Source organism: Rhinolophus ferrumequinum, chromosome 18 (genome assembly GCF_004115265.2).
Source record: "Rhinolophus ferrumequinum isolate MPI-CBG mRhiFer1 chromosome 18, mRhiFer1_v1.p, whole genome shotgun sequence".
Lineage (NCBI taxonomy): Eukaryota > Metazoa > Chordata > Mammalia > Chiroptera > Rhinolophidae > Rhinolophus > Rhinolophus ferrumequinum.
The window spans coordinates 52,575,726-52,591,797 of NC_046301.1; the positions used below are offsets into that span (position 1 = coordinate 52,575,726).

General features: G+C 33.1%; 1 protein-coding gene across 2 annotated transcripts in view; it reads left to right on the forward strand.

Annotated features, from left to right (window-relative positions):
- MARCHF1 (membrane associated ring-CH-type finger 1) overlaps positions 1 to 16,072 on the forward strand; it is a 647,830-nt gene that overhangs the window by 176,823 nt on the left and 454,935 nt on the right. The window lies entirely within an intron of this gene.

The following is a 16,072-nucleotide window of genomic DNA, read 5'->3' on the forward strand; positions in this document are numbered from 1 at the left end:
CCTTTTGACATATTCTGGAGTTTTAGTCTAGTAAGTAACAAGGCTGTCTATTAAGACGAAGAAAATCTTAAGGGAAGTTCTGACAACTTTAAAGTTAGAAAACGTATCAGAATTAATAGAAAGTAGATGCCAATGTTTAAAAATTATAATAATACTTAGTCAAGTAATGAGAGCTATGGAATTTGAATTGACTGGAAAGAAGCTCTAAAATAGCACTTTGACTAAAGTAAATTTTGTCATATGGTTTAAATCTCACAATAAAGTTTCTAAATTTTCTTTAGATATGAACAAATTGTTTAGACAATTACTTCCTTTCATTCCTTTATGTCCCAACAAGGCTTTACTATAAATTTTGCTATTAACTCTCTTTCCCAGAGATATCTGAGTAATTGGGAGAATGATGTGTCAAAAGTTAGCATTTATGTTCCCATGAAGTTGTGGAATGACATATTTTTTAGACATAGTTAGCCTGTGTCACAGTACTGCATGCTATAGATTACCTTCTTTGGTAGTGATTGTACCTAGGGAAATTTGCAGCTTTAATAGTTCCAAGTAACTTTTTGCTGCAGGATAGTTATATGGAGTGTGTAAGCGACAGCACAGACCATGCAAGTTGAATTCCTTGTGAAAGTGGGAACAGATTTGTCCGATTTAGCTTAAAGGCAATCTATTGCAGCTTACATCTTTTTGGTTACTTGGACCTCTGCCCTGTATTCTGGACTTCCATTGGCTATTGTGGTTTTTAAAATCACCATGTCACCCCAGATTGAACGCTACTCCTTTTTTCCATCTCCCAAACAACTCCTACTACAACTCTAGGATGCTGACAGCTTAAGGCTCAGGGGTGACGGAATGAGTTACAACCTAAGGAAAAGAAATAAGGAAAACTAAAATGTGATGTTAAATTCTGAGTACCAGGAAAAAAGAAAAAAAATGCTTTAAATTTTATAGGAGTCCTTTCACAGAAACACTTGTATTTCTAGTTTGATAGAAGACCCATCAAATTCCTAGGTAGACCACTTCTCTTTTTAGCCTTGCCTTAAAAATTATGTCCAATGATCAACTTGAATGAAAGAAACAAAGCCAATTACAATCCATTCCCAAAGAGCCACTCATTCCAAATCATCATTAGCTACACACAGACCAAGCAAAACTTTGACGTTATAATTGTTTTCTTTTTGCTGTTGTGCCAGGTCAATATTTTAAGTAAGCTTTTCACTCCCACTACCTCTAAGGATTGAAGAAATTATTAATGATGTTTTTAGGAACTGTCGTGATGAACTTCAAAAAAGAAGAGACTACACTTGTAAAATGGCTTGAAACATTCACTATGAAGAATGCTCATCCTTTAGAATGCAGGCAATTACGAACACTACTGTGAGCCACGTAGCCCACTTAGTGGGATGTTTAGAGTCAATAATCAGATAACCAGATTTGGGAAAAGTAGGAGGTGGCATTGTCTAGCCACTTTCTGTCATACCGGGGGTGCCAAAAAAATGTATACAAGTGGACACTGGTCAGTTTGCTCAAGCAGTAATTCGCTGTAATCAGAAGTGTCTGGACGCTGATGGTAACCACTTTGAGCACCTCTTGTAATTGCAGAAGTCAAACGTGACTTGTATTCATCTTTGGTATTGGTATATATTGAGTAGTACAATTTTAATGCAGTTTTGCTTTCTTAAAATGTGTGCACATTTTTTTTTTTGGCGTCCTCTGTATTTTTCTGCTATACTATACATTTGTTTATATTAACTATTTGCTCAACTTGTAGTATGTATGATCCGCCAGGAGCAGTTAAGCTTATTTTTTGTCTTAAAATGCTAAGCTAAATTCTTTTCAGAAGGAGTAAAACTTAAAAACCTTGATTAGGTGGATTAATGCACATAGAGCCAAAATGTTTGTTCAAAGTGAGTAGATGTGGTAAAAAATGGTCCTTACACAATTGTGCTCGATTAGACTTTCTCCTTAGTGACACTCATACATAAATAGCAACTCAGAGTGACCCGATTATGATTGTTTACATTTTCTTTACCAAGTCTGTATCTCTAGATCAACAAAATGTTTCTTTTGAAATCTTTTTAGAGTATAGGACACATATGCCTGAAGACTCTGAACATGCAGAGTCAAAGATATTTACCACGTCTAGCATCAATCTAAATGATACCCAGTATTTCATGTCAGTGATTGAGAAGAGGGCAGTGAAAAAGCAAGCACATGCTAGAAGAGGGAAAATTTTAGGTCTGGTCCTGGCTCTGACCCTACCTAAATATATGACCTTGGGCCAGTCACATGATCTCTTTGAATCTCATTTCTTTATTTGGAAGAAGCTACAGCTCTGTTTAAATTTCCTCTCAACATTCTATGAATGTAAATTTTTACTATTATATTAAATATAAAAATGGTGTGGGTTTTTCCATCTTAAGTAAGTGTTTATAACTATTGATTTTATAAAGCTGAATTCAATATAACTTTGGATTCTAATTGCTATGAATCTATTGCGATAAATCAAAACCAAGCATTATATTCTCCGTGTAAATTGTTTCACTTCCTTCACAATTTATGCTAATGAATATACTTGTTGGGTATCCAGTAATCGTCTTTAAAATAGAGGTCGGTTTGCTACATTTATTTCAGCATTTGCTATGAGTTACTCTCTAAGTAAATGCTCATTTCTTCACTCCTTATAGCCATTTCTGTACATTTCAATGTAATGTGGTATTATGCTTCCAAATGAGTATTAACATTTAGTATGAGACAGTTCAGCATTTTCATTGGGCTATAAGCAGTACTATTTTAATTTTCATTTTTTTTATTGAGATGTAATTCACATACCATAAAATTCATGCTTTTTAAGTATGCACCATTCACAAAATTTTGCAGCCATCAGCACTATCTAATTTCAGAACGTTTTATCTAGTTTTTAACAAAATCCAAAGAATGAGTTCTATTAACATAAAATGTTTTATTTTGTATTACTATAAATTAATATTAATATACATTTTACATTTTATTTAAATGTTTAATTTAATATTGTCTACTCACATAAAATTTTAATTTTTTAGGTTTAGATTTCACTTATGTTTAGCCAACTTCTCTTCATTTTGTTGGTGAAGGAAGGATTCCTGCTTTTGGATTAAGGGAAGGCTGAACATAACACCCAACAATAGAAAGATGAGATTGATGGCAATCAACTAATCACATACACTAACAGCCCAGGTGAAGGTGATACTGCATTCCATGCAGGACCACTTGGGGGTTGTACTCAGGGACAGACTGAAAAACCAGGGACCGTGGGAAGCAGGCTTTGTAGTATAAGAGAAGGGGTGTCCCCTGATCCTACTGGAGGATCGATCTGATTGGTTTTTATGAATAATTCTGTGGGCTGGCAAGGAACTGAAACCCACTTCTCAGGGATAAGCAAGGACTGTGGCTGGTCCCCATAATAAGGAGGATTGTTTATCTAAGGCAGGGGTGTCCAAACTGCGGCCCGCGATCCATTGTTAATTGGCCCACAGCAAATTCCAAAAATATATTTAGTTTACTTAAATACACCAGGTGAGGCAATACGTACTTTACCTCTAGTGAGTGGCCCGGCTGTTTGTGTATTTTACCGCATATGGCCTTTGGTGAAAAACGTTGGAAAAGTTTGGACACCCCTGATCTAAAGGAATAGAGCGGGGAGGGGAACAGGCAGTTAAGCCTTTCAAAACCCTCTGATTTGACCAGATGTCAAGGCAGCATGTAATATTCGGCTTTAATAGTAGGCCTTATTTTGAGTGAGATTCATGAAAAGAACATTTTGGTTTTTAAGTAGTTTGATAACTTGAAAGATAACTTGATATTTGTTTTGATAATAGAAAGAACAAACATACTGTAGCCAGAGAACTACTATAATCGTCATTGTCAATGATCAAAAGATGTTAGATTTAATGTAGTTTTTCAAGATGATTAAATTTGAAATGTGTAGGGTGTTCATTGAATGTATAGGGGATTAAATTTAGAGCCAAACTTTCATAAAGTTATTTTGGGTGACAGCTTTGTCTCTTTTATTACTTTGAAATGTCGTTGATGATAGGTTTCTGTGTTTTTAAAGAGACGTTTTCAGTGTCTAGAAAATATCTTTTCTTAATACCTGACTCAGTCCATTAAAATATGTGTGTGTGTGTTTGTGTGTGTGTGTGTGTTTGTGTGTGTGTGTGTGTATGCACACACTAAGTTTGTGGCCAAATTAGACATAAAGCGACCTTCTGCCCCAAGTTAGTCTTTTCTAATGAAAAAAAATTAAATATCATGCTTATTCTTACTCTTGTTCTTGTTCTTCCTGTTATTGTTACTAATATTATTATTCGGTAGTATCTCAAGTTATCTTACATATTTCAGCATCATATTTATTCATCACAGAGCATCATTTCCAGTCATGATATACTGAAACTGGCCCTATTCTGCACAGGAAAACCAATGAAAATTTGATCATTAAGATGAAAGATTCTAGATGGGGGTTGTATGGGTGAAAAATTCCCTACTGAAAGCAAGAGGACATTCTCTTAGACTACTCTTTGGGAGATTTAGTTCAACAACAGGAGAATTCTTGGAAATGGAAGGCAGGGCTCTTAAGACATTCAAGGGAGACCAGATACTCTTGTAGAAATTTCCAAAATTATTAGGATCTCATATGCGTGAGAATAGTGCTCTATTGACGGTAGGAATAAAATCTAGATAATCACTTGAAGAAACCTGTTACACACTATGTAAGATTCTACAAACAAGAAAAGGAGCAATGAAAATAGGAGAGAACCAGCCTGAGAAGCACTAATTATCCCTAAGTGTATTTTATTAGTTTAATTTAGAAATTGGAAATAAATATTTTAGGAAACTGTGGATGGTATTATTCTCCCAATTTCATGTTTAGAGACAGTTTCAATTGGTTTTATTAGTAAAAAACAAAAATGCTAAAGGAGCAAGGGAAAAACGACATTCAAGTGAAGCATTGAAAAAGTGGAAAGTATCATTTTAATTTATAATGCGATAAAATAGTTTTATTGTCCAAAGATATCTAGGAACATAAATATATATTACACTTAGATTCTCATAGTCATTACTTTTTTCTAGGTCAATCTATCACTTCTAATCTACTTTATTATTACATGTACAATTAATACATTGATATATACTTTTTAATTTAATAATTGTTTGGATATTTTTAATTTTCAATATTTAGAGAAAAATATATTCAACTCTGTATTGCTTCAGTGTTTAGAGCTTGCTAGTGATAATAACCTTGTTTTCCTGAAGATTTAACAAAACCATTTTATGTTTTCCTAATCTTTGATTCAGTTGTATTTGAACAAGTGCTACAAGGATATATACCTGTTTATGATAGTAGGTTCAAGTTACACACTTCAGTCATCGTGGCTCTGTCTTATAAATGTGTTTCTGGTATGTCTCAGGCTCATCTGGCTCAAAACATCTTTTTGGTATCCCCCTCTTCCCCTCTGACCTCACTGTAACCACTATCTGCCACCATACCTTCTGAAAAATAGTCTTAGCACAGTGGCTTACCAGTCACTTTAATCTCTGTCAATAATCTACTCCATTTAGGCAAACATGTACTGAAATGAGTCTATCTCCAAAGAGCTAATGTTTCCCAAGTAATAATGCTTTTATCTTGTTCTCCTTAAGAAATTACTATGATTTATTTCACGTCTCCAGTTAATCTTCACTCACCTGGGACTATATCACTTTATATAAGATTATATAACTGTCACATTATATATGGACATATAAATACAATAATCTTTATTAACAATTTAAATATTTGTATTTACATTATATTAACATTTTTATATATTTAAGTAGATATAATATGTAGTCATATATGTATACCCACTTGTATATGTATACATATGTTCATAACTAATACAATCCTTTCAACAATAGAAAAAATTTTTTTCCTAAATTTCCTTTAAAGGAATTTTGGGACCATGTAAAAAAGGTATTATAGTATGGTGATGGAAGGGGAGCTGACTCTGGGTGGTGAACACACAGTGTGATTTATGGATGATGTGATACAGAATTGCACACCTGAAATCTATGTAATTTTACTAACAATTGTCACCCCAATAAATTAAAAAAAAGAAAAAGGTATTATAATTGTATATTGACTGCATCCTCTCTCTGTGTACTTGCAAACACGTGCAGTCTTTCTTCTCTTAAAGATTCTAGAGTCATTATTCTAGGACTTAAGGGTAAAAAAAGACTAGCTATGGGTCTTCACAGAATCTAGATGCCTATAGTAGACCCCAAACATTCTGATTTGTTGGGATTGAAAGAAGGCTAAAGCATCGGCACTTTTTACAAGCAATCCTAGTGATTTGATGCAGATATTTCTTGGATCACATTTTTTTTTTTTTGCATTCCATTTTAGATGAGAATCACCCAGTTCAGTATCAATTGCAGTTATGCATTAAATAACTTATCTTTATCGATTGCTTTAATAAACTTAAGCAGATCCTTCACTGAATTGTTGACTGACTCTCATTCTAAGGGGATGCCAAATTTAACAGTTGCAGTGTTCTAAACCATCATCATCATCATCGTTGCAGTGTTCTATATTTCCATATGTAATGAACTTCATAGCTGTGGGTTGTATTTCCAAGTAGAAATCTCTAGTTTTAATTCTAGCATAGTTCCTCTCCAGTATTTCTGATTTACATGGAATGGAGGTACTCTGCATGGAAGAAAGAAGACATGAGAGGCACTAATCACCAACCAAGAGGACCGTGTCATTCCATTTGAATAAGAGGATCTCAAAGATGATGATCAAAGCTAATTCTGCATGGAACTCCTTCAAAGGACACATACAGAAAGTGAGAGGAAATATCAAAGGTACTTACTACCCTGTCTAAACCTGACAGGTGTTATCCAGACTCAGGTCAACTTACTCCAGACCTTACTTAGTTGCTTGGGGGGAAGTAACTGCTCAATTAAACTTGGAAAATTAGTTTTTCTCTAAGACTAATACTCTGACATCCTCCATAATACTTGGATTTGTGCCTTGAACCTTCTACTTTTGTTTTCAATTGGCAATACATGCAGATTCTAAAAGAAATATAAAAATTTCAAAAAAAAATATAGATGAAAGTAATTCTCTCTTTTGCCCCCCTGAACACAGTCCTCTAGTTCTGCTTAGAGGCAACTGCTGTTAGGCATTTCTTATGTATATTTCCAGAGTCTATTGAATATTGTGGTATGTATTGGATGGGGGAGGTGGGACATAAATAAATGCAAGCCAAGAAATTCCCTTGGTTTTAAAATAGCAGGAAACACGCATTAAAGAGTGACTTAGTGGCTTGAGTTAAAGTCACTGAGCAGACTATTTACCAACAGAGTGTATCTTAGATACCAGAGGAAATATAATATATTCTTCATGCAAGCTTGCATTGTCTCAGGGAACAAAAAAATGGAATTTTTAAGCAGGTGCTGTTTTCAGCAGACAACAGAAATTTAAATGATAATGCATTGTAACAAAATGAAAATTATTTGAGTTTTAAGATACCCCTTGAGATTGTAGAAACACTGGTAACCAATCAAGTGTTCTGGCAGAGTCAAATCATTTCGTACCCTATTATAGTAATGTGTTTGGAAAGCAATTTGGAAATAAAAGGAGAAATTGCTTCCCCTGACCCATTCATGAAATTGCTTTGTAAAATCTAACTAAAAAGGTTTTAGAAAGACAAAAAAAAAAGTACAATGGCCGAACAATGGCAAAGTTCATAACTAATTATTGAATAATAATGACTTCGAAAACAAAACTTGAACCGAATGCCTACTATTTATAAGACACTACGCTAGGGTTATAAAACACCCTTGAGGAATTATCACTATAGTTAGGAAATGATATATGTGAAAAAATTTAAAAGTTTTTCTAATATAGTATCTGTTTAGAAAATGAGATCAGACTAAGTGGACTCTGTAAAACCAGACTCTCTTCAGACCTTAGTTACTCTTCTTTGCAGAGCAGTAGCTCATCCAGGTTAATGAGAGCATCAGTTGCAGGAACAGATAGATAATTCAATACTGGGATAAGGCAGATGCTTTTTTAGTACCATATTTTCCTGAAAATAAGACCAGATCTTATACCGTATTTCCCCCAAAATAAAACCAGGTCTTATATTCATTTTTGCTCCAAAAGACTCATTAGGACGTATTTTCAGGGAATGTCTTATTTTTTTCATGTACGACAATCTACATTTATTCAAATCAGTCATGTCATCTTCTGGAACATTGTCATAACGTACTAAATGTGTCTGTCTGGCTGATGATCTTAACTGGGGCTTATTTTCAGGGAAACATGGTACATATCACATTCAAGAATTTTAGTTGTTTTGGATTGTGCTTCTACTAGCCCTACCAACAGCCTCGCTGATTTATTTTTGGTAACATTATTAGTAATTGATTAGTCTTTGGACATTAGAATTCCTGTAGGTCACAAAGTATATAGTATTGTTTTAGGTAAAATTTCACTCTCTGTTGCATGTGTATGCATGTGTGTTTGTGATTATGTTTGTATTTATATTTTAGTGCTTTGAAACTCTATGTAAACACCATAATTGTTTTGAATTCAATAAACTGATACCTATTTCCCTTGTTCAAATCTACAACCATTTGGGATATAGAGAGGAATCATGGTGACTGGAGATCAAAGTATCAGTTTCATTCTTGATAAAGGTTAGATTGACGTTCATGGCCTAAACTGACAGTTACGATGGGCCTGTCTTCTAACCCTAAACTAGGTAGATTTTTCCACCCAGTCCTTGGCTCATTTGGGCAACCACAGGATTCTCCCATAGGGGCAGATCCTTTATTGCAGTGGAAGAGAACATCCCAGAATGCATATACAAGTATTCTGCTGAGACGAATTTAGAAAGAGAACCCTGAAGGGACTGAGTTACATTTTCCTTGTTCCTTCTCCCAAATACACCAATCAGATAATGTATTCCTCTTCTTCCCTAAATAGTTAATTTCAGATCTGGGGCAACTACAATACAAGTAGTGCCTGGGGCATTGTATTCTACCAGAAAGCAAGGAAGTTTAAGGAAAAATGGAATCATGTTACGAGGAAAGAAAACCCAGTTTGAAGATGTTCCTTCTGAGTAAATTTATGACATATTTGAGCATCAAAAAATGATAGTGTCTACAATTAATTATAATATATGGTACAAAATTCTGATGATAATAAATACATGCATATATGAATATATATGTGTGTGTATGTACATACATAATATGAAAGGGGGAAAGAACAACACTTTTTGTGAAAGATGTGCTAGATATAAAGGTATATATAATGATAGAATTGGTAATTCAACATTTATAGCTGATTCAGGTAAGGGTCATCAGTCAGTGCCAAAACCTAATTATGTCAATGATCATTGGGAAACAGGATATTCAATTTGTTGGCAAAATAATCCAGCACAGATTGCAGAGAAAAAAATGTGCATTTATAGTGGTCAGAACTGGCAGTCATCTGTCATCTTAGTCAAATGACTACATTTATAGTTGATATCACTAATAGTAAGGCAATGTGATATATATATACACACACGCATACACATATACATATATGTATATATGTATACATATGTATGTATACATACATACATATATATACATGTATATATACATATATATGTATACATATATATGTATATATGTATACATATGTATGTATACATACATACATATATATACATGTATATATACATATATGTATATACACACACACATATATGTACACACATATATACATATGTATATGTGTATGTGTATATATATATTATTTTCTGATATGTAATATGAAGAAAAATACCTATAGTGTATTCTTGCTGATAATAATAGCCTGAATCTCATAAAGTCTCTACACCCCATTCCAAATCCTAGCAAAAAGAAGAAAGAGGGAAGAAGGAAGGGAGGGAGAGAGGAAGGGGAAAACAAAAGGAAGAAAGTGTTGTTTTTTTCATTCTATTTCTTCCTCACAACAATTTGTCTTTCTTGAAGTGTGAATCATTTATAGTATTAGCATACAGGAAGCTATAAGTTTTTGTTTATTTTGTTTTATTGTCTGTCTGTGTAGGATTTCTTGCTGTTAATAGTACAGTTAAAGTAGTGATTCAGAAATTATTATTAATACATACATAGAATTTGTAAGTCAATATTCTCTTGTAATTTTTCTGGCAAGGATTAGTCAGTCAGTGCATTCCCCAAAAAAGCATTTGACTTGCTTTTTTAAATAGAAATTTGTATGGCATGTATCAGATGTATTCAATGCACGAACTTCATGTAAGAAATTACATTCTTATGTAAAGCCAGCTAATTCACTGAAGGCCACTCAAGAACCATGCTAATGAAAATGATCCTGTTTTATAGAGTAAAGTGGTGCATCCAGAAGCTACTCAGAGTAGCTGGCACAGGAAACTAGTTTGCAAACAAGGCCACTATCTGTAGAATTTCAAGAGGCTTGTCTTCCCTTTGATAATCAAGTCTTAGTATTTTCCAGTTTTAGGTCTTAGAAGAACAGTTACTGATAGTTTCCTATTTCTGTTTAACTATAATCTTACAACAGAGGAAAGCATAAATTCGTGTTAGTAAATATAATACTATTTATTTCTCAATTGGTTCTTAGAAAATACCATTTTCTTTGATGAGCATTATGCCATTATGAAAACTGCTCTTTCAAGTTTTAAAATAAATTAGGTTTACAATTATAAGATTGTATTTCCAAATGCCAAATGTAATTTCTATGACAGGATGAATTTTTTCCCCATAGACAAATGTTCAAGTTCTACCATTGTTTAATGGCAAATGAAATAAAAAAAACTTCTCTTTTCGTACCTGCATATACTTCAGTTAGCTTCCTTCCATCTGCTCTGCAAATGCTCTTAGAAACTGTATCCCATGGCAACCTCCGGATGGCATTTTAGTTCCCTGTCTCCCCAGGGAATTCATCTTTCCTAGGAACCCACCTTAGCACTTCAAGGACGACATTTTTCATTAATCTGGAAGGGGCGTGTTTTCTGGGAATCCCTCCTACAGTTTTCATTATGGAATATAGATACTACACATACATTCCTTTATACTCACAAGAAGATACTTGGTTTTCACATGGTCTGTGACTCATATTTAAATCCCAAAGCAGAGAGTGAGCCATATTATTTTACAAAATCACTGTTCTCCTGTCTGTAGACAAAGAAATCACAGATAATCATTTTTGTCAGTATGAAGGAAGTCTTCTGTCATAGAAAGATATTTGAAATATAAGCTTATAAATTTAGAATTTTAGTGGGAAAATAAAAACTCAAGTCCATTCACTTCATATTTATAATACATAACTATATCAATTCACTTGTTAATTTATGCTGAGAGAATTGTGGCATACAAAAAAGAACAATGAGCCAAAACTATCCAACTTTGGATCTGTTCCCAGGGAGGCCACTTACAGCCACACTATAGGTCATCAAGTCTCTCTCCGCCTCAATTTTGCAGTTTAGAAAATGGGTGAAAGCTCACAGGGTGTTCTGAAGATGAGATTATTCTAAAAACTCTTTGTTAATGACAAAGCACTTTGCAGGGTTTATTACACTCTCTATTTCAACATTTTATTATTGTGAGTGTTATCTATACACAATTAAAACAGTGATATTGTAGCTTTAAGCACATTCATTAAAAACAATGAAATGAAGTGAAATTCTAAGTGAAATCATTGTTGGTATTTTAAATCTTGGGTGAGAAACAACAGTAAACTGTTTTCTGCATAATATGTCCTTATGAAACCAAAGTATTTCATAACATTTAGTATTTGAATTTAAAATTGCTTTTGTACCTTTGAATATACATACATATTTTAATAATGGTTTTCAAAGCATAATTATTTTGAAAAATGCTTTAGCAAACTATTGTGATAAATCACTATGAAGAAATTAAAATTCATATGTGTTTGAAAAGATGTTTATTTTTAAAATACTTTTTTCCATTTCTCCTTCCAGATGTTATGATTGGTAATATTGATGATGTTTATAAAAGTAATGTGTAACGTTTGCATTCTAATGAATCTTATTCAAAACATTCTAATTGCATATGCTTTTATAAAAGTTTGAATTGTAAATTACAAATGCGCAATAAAAGTTCAGGAACATAGGATTCACTTTCTAAAATAAATATGATGATTTTAGAAAAATTTTAAACTAGAAATTTACTTAGAACAATGTTTCATTTAATAACATTCAATATTTGATTGTACTTATATGGAAGAAGCCATGAAAAAAAATCTATACTGTGCCAATATTTCTGTATATAATGAAAATCATAATGAAATAATCCTTTTGTACGTAACAAAATCGTATAATTTAATTCAGAGAAAAGTTAATGTAAGTAGTTGTAAATTCTGATTACTGCACTTTTCAATGACCACCTCTCTGAGACTATACATCTTATTGGATAATTTATTCCACCTTCAAAATTAGAAGGCAAGTCTCAAATAGTTTTCTATTTTTGCTTAATTATAGCCACACCCAATAGGAAAATACAAATTCATAATAGTAAAAGATTAATTTGTTTTTCTTAATGAATTCTTTGAATTACATAGTGTTTAAAAAGTATTATCGAGCCATAAAACTTTTTTCAAGTTATAAAATAAATTAGATTTATGAGATTGTATTTCCAAGGGACAAATTGTATTTGTTGTGACAACAGCTCCTTTTTCTCACTTTCACTACTGTTCTGTTGTAGAACACAAAAAGAAAAAAAAAAACCCACACAAATCTGCAATTCTAAGTGGGCTAATATTTTGCTAATATAACACTTTCAGCTTCTCTGCACCACCATTACTCCTAGGAACCACTGTACATTTTAGTTGAGAGAAGTATTTAAAAATCATGATCTATACTCTTTATCTTCCCCTTCCTTCACTTCACTTTCTAAACAATCCAGTTGAAAGCCATTAGGTGGGACCAAACAGAGTACAGGGAAGGGGATGATGGGCTGTGAGACAACAGAGTTGGGTATAAGAGTTCAAAAGGGTAAAGAGGGAGAATACATGCTGGGGTGTTAGCCTTCGTGCAAGGTATTGGAGTCTGAGTGGGGCGACTGGGGTGGCTGCATGAAGCGAGCAATCCCACACACGGTTTGGACCCCAGTAGAGGGAAAAGTGCACGAGGAGAAGTGGATCGGCGGAGATTGTGCGTTTTATTTTATATTTGCAGAGGAGTATTTTTAATGTAGAATAGGATTGCTGGGTCAGTGGGTAAATCCATTAACAATTTTGGAGGATTCTGCAGCAATTCTACCATTCTGAGCTCTTCCTAGCAATGCATATGTGTGCATAGCTTGTTTCCGTACCGCTTTGTGTGTTCTCAATATTTTTGTATTTTTGCCAACTTGGTAGATGAGAAATAGTATTTCAGGGTTCTTTTAAGTTGTATGTTTTATAATTATGAGTACATGAACATCATTTCATGTATTTAAAGATCATTTGTATATCTTGTGAATTCTCTGTTCATAGTCTGAACATTTGTATGGGGTTTTAAGGTTCTTTTTTTCCCCTTAATTTCAAACTGTGATTGATATTTATAGTTGTTTGTGTAAAAGCGTATAGTTTGTTTTTTAAATTTGCTTATGACACATTTTGTCATTTTTAAAATATAAGTGAACGTATCTGTATTTAAAAAATATAGGTGGATATGTCTGTATTTTTTTTATTGTTTCTGGATACATCATTGTTAGAAAATTTTGCCTCCAAATTATAAAGAATTAAGGTATGTTTTTTTCTGATGTATGTATGTAGTTTTTAAAAATGATTCAAATGTCTTATCTACTTACAGTAATACTGCTCTGTGGTGTTAGATATGGATCCAGTTTTACCCAATGGTTACACACTTGTCCACACTTATTTAAAAGTCCATTTTCTCCGAGAATTATATAGATGAGTCTAATTTTTGAATGTCTACTCTATGTGTATTTTGGGGCCAGTACAATACTGTTTTAATTATAGAAACTTAACGGCATGTTTTATCATTTGCTGGAGCTAAGGTCCCCTCGTTTCTTTTGCAGGGTTTGCTCACTGTTCTCCATTGTTGACTTTTCCACTTGTATTTTAGAATCAACCTGTCCTGCTTTAGAAGGAAAAACAAAACCAAACAAAACAATAAAATCTCTGAGCATTTGGGGGGATAATTAAAAATGTACATATTAACTTGGATAACAATGACTGTTTTATGATTACTTTGCATCTTTTGTAAGTAAAATTTTCTTCATATAGTGTTCTTGATAAATATTCCTATTTATCTTTTTGTTGTTTTTACTTCTATTGTGATATACATGTATATGTTTATTTATTTATATAAATATATAACTATAGTTGACTTTCAATTTATTTCTGAGATATACTGATCTATGCAATTCTCTATTCACTTAGTTCTCTCTCAGGATTCCTTTCAGTCACTCATACTAAGATAATTTTGACACCTACCTCACCCAAATGCGCAAATAAATACGTAAGAACACCAATGTTAACCACCGTTTAGTCTCAAACTCCCTCCTTTCTCCAGATAACACGCATTTCTTTATGTAAGCTTTGTTCTTTCCTTTCTCCCTTCCACCCTCTCTCCTTCCTTCCTTTTCTTCCTTCCTCCCCTCCCTTCATTCCTTTATTGTCTGTTATGCCATATTGTACAAGAGGAAGTAAATGTTGGATAGTTAGTATGAAGAGGGAAAACATTTGGTTTATTAAGCTTTCAAAAGGCCATCTGGAGAACCTAAAATGATGAAACAGTGAAATGTGTAACACTAATCTCTCTCATGCAGTTAATGACAATATGACTTCTGCACAATTTTTAGAGTTTCTGTTTATTTGTTTTCATTATACAAATAGATCCATTCATATTTCACAATACTTTGTATTTGGAATTCAGATTTTAATATCTAAATTCCATTTAAATTATATAGTCTTTAAAAAGATCCTTCGAGACGAGCAGTTTTCAAGTTATTCATTTTAATTTAAGCAAAACTGAAGGTAGTCATAATTAAAGCTGGATGTCAGTAGTTGGACTATTCTGAGGCCAAAGAAGGATACCATTCTTTAATTTGTAAAAGAAGTCCTTTGCAATTGTTGATGGATATTTGATTGCTAAGACTGTACTTATTTTGAGTATTTGAAAACGCACAGTTTATAAAATAATTATTTAGTGAAAGTAGAAATAACAGTGACCTATTTTAAAAATTGCATTGACAATAATTTAAAAGTTAATGGAAATGATCATAGGTCTATATAATGTATTCTTCTCTTGTGGAAACATTTTGTTGTTATTTTTCTGATTTTCAATTTGTTGTATATAGTTTGAAGTTAGTTTTTCTACCATATATATTTGCAGTCTGTGCCCAGGGGCAACAGTTGACTTTTGTAAATCAACGTCTTAATTCTATGGGCAGATTTATTTTAAATAATTATACAGCTTCTGGTTTAGCTGCATGAACATTGATTCCGTAAATAGATCCAATAATGATTAGAACATGTAATTATATCTACAACTATAATGTCACTCTACATGTTCTTTGAAAATGACTAGTAATATTCTCTATTAGTACAGTTTGTTAAAATATTGTCTGTGATCTGTTTTCAGCTAAAAAAGAACATGAAGAGATTCTAAGAGATTGATGTCAGCTACCTGTACAAACATTCGCATTCTTAGCCCTTTCAACCAGACATAGACAATTCAATATTATAATCATATTTGCCTTTTGCTGGAGTGGGTCCTAAAACAAATACGGGGTGGACTAGTTGGTGCTATTTTATATACACTCTTATATGGAGATATAAGAGGCAGTGAAGCACGTGGCTGTGAATGTTTCCTCTTGACGTGCTGCTTAGAATGTACAAGGATCCAAAACTGAGGCTCTTGCTTATCTTCACATAATGTTCCTTTGCTTATCCTTCAAGTGTGTCATCTTTTTCTTTATCCTGATTATGTTGAAAACCTTCTGTCAATTTCAGACTGTATCATCATGAAACGACTGTATCAAA